Below are 785 nucleotides of genomic sequence, written 5' to 3' on the forward strand. Positions count from 1 at the left end.
ATACTGATTGATATATAGATATAGATAGGTAGGTTAAAGGATAGACAGAGCTATATATAAGCAGGCAAGTCGATTACATTATAAGCTAATTATCCGAAAGCATAGGAAAGCTAACACACACACACACACACACACACACACACACACAGATGCATGTACGCATCCTCCACACGTGAGCAGTGTTTATCTCAATCTAACAATTATTTATCCTGTTTATAGACTTGAAGTACTCTCGTACTCTCCTCAACCGGCACGCCGATCCACCACCCAATGTTCTGGAAATATGGCGTCGAAGATAATTATGTGTTATTTCTTGAGGAAATCGGTAAGATATGTTTACTCTCTGTCTCTTTCTCGACCATACATGTTTAGATCACAATTATACATACATGCATGCATGCATACATACACACATACATACTACATACATACATACATACATACATACATATAGCCATCATCCATCCATATTTAAAAATAAAACCAGAGCGTACTCACAGACACAGACACGTACAGACACACCCATACAACCATCATGTTTACATATATACACACACATACATGTATACATAAATACATATATACATACATACATACATACACGTACTTATCCTTCCCCCACATACACTTGCATACACACATATACATATATACTTTCATGCAATGACATGCGTACATGCAGACATGCATACGTATGAATTATGTAAATACATATATAGGCGCGGGAGTAGCTGTGTGGTAAGTAGCTTGCTTACCAACCACATGGTTTTGGGTTCAGTCCCACA

The sequence above is a fragment of the Octopus bimaculoides genome, chromosome 7 (assembly GCF_001194135.2).
Source record: "Octopus bimaculoides isolate UCB-OBI-ISO-001 chromosome 7, ASM119413v2, whole genome shotgun sequence".
Classification (NCBI taxonomy): domain Eukaryota; kingdom Metazoa; phylum Mollusca; class Cephalopoda; order Octopoda; family Octopodidae; genus Octopus; species Octopus bimaculoides.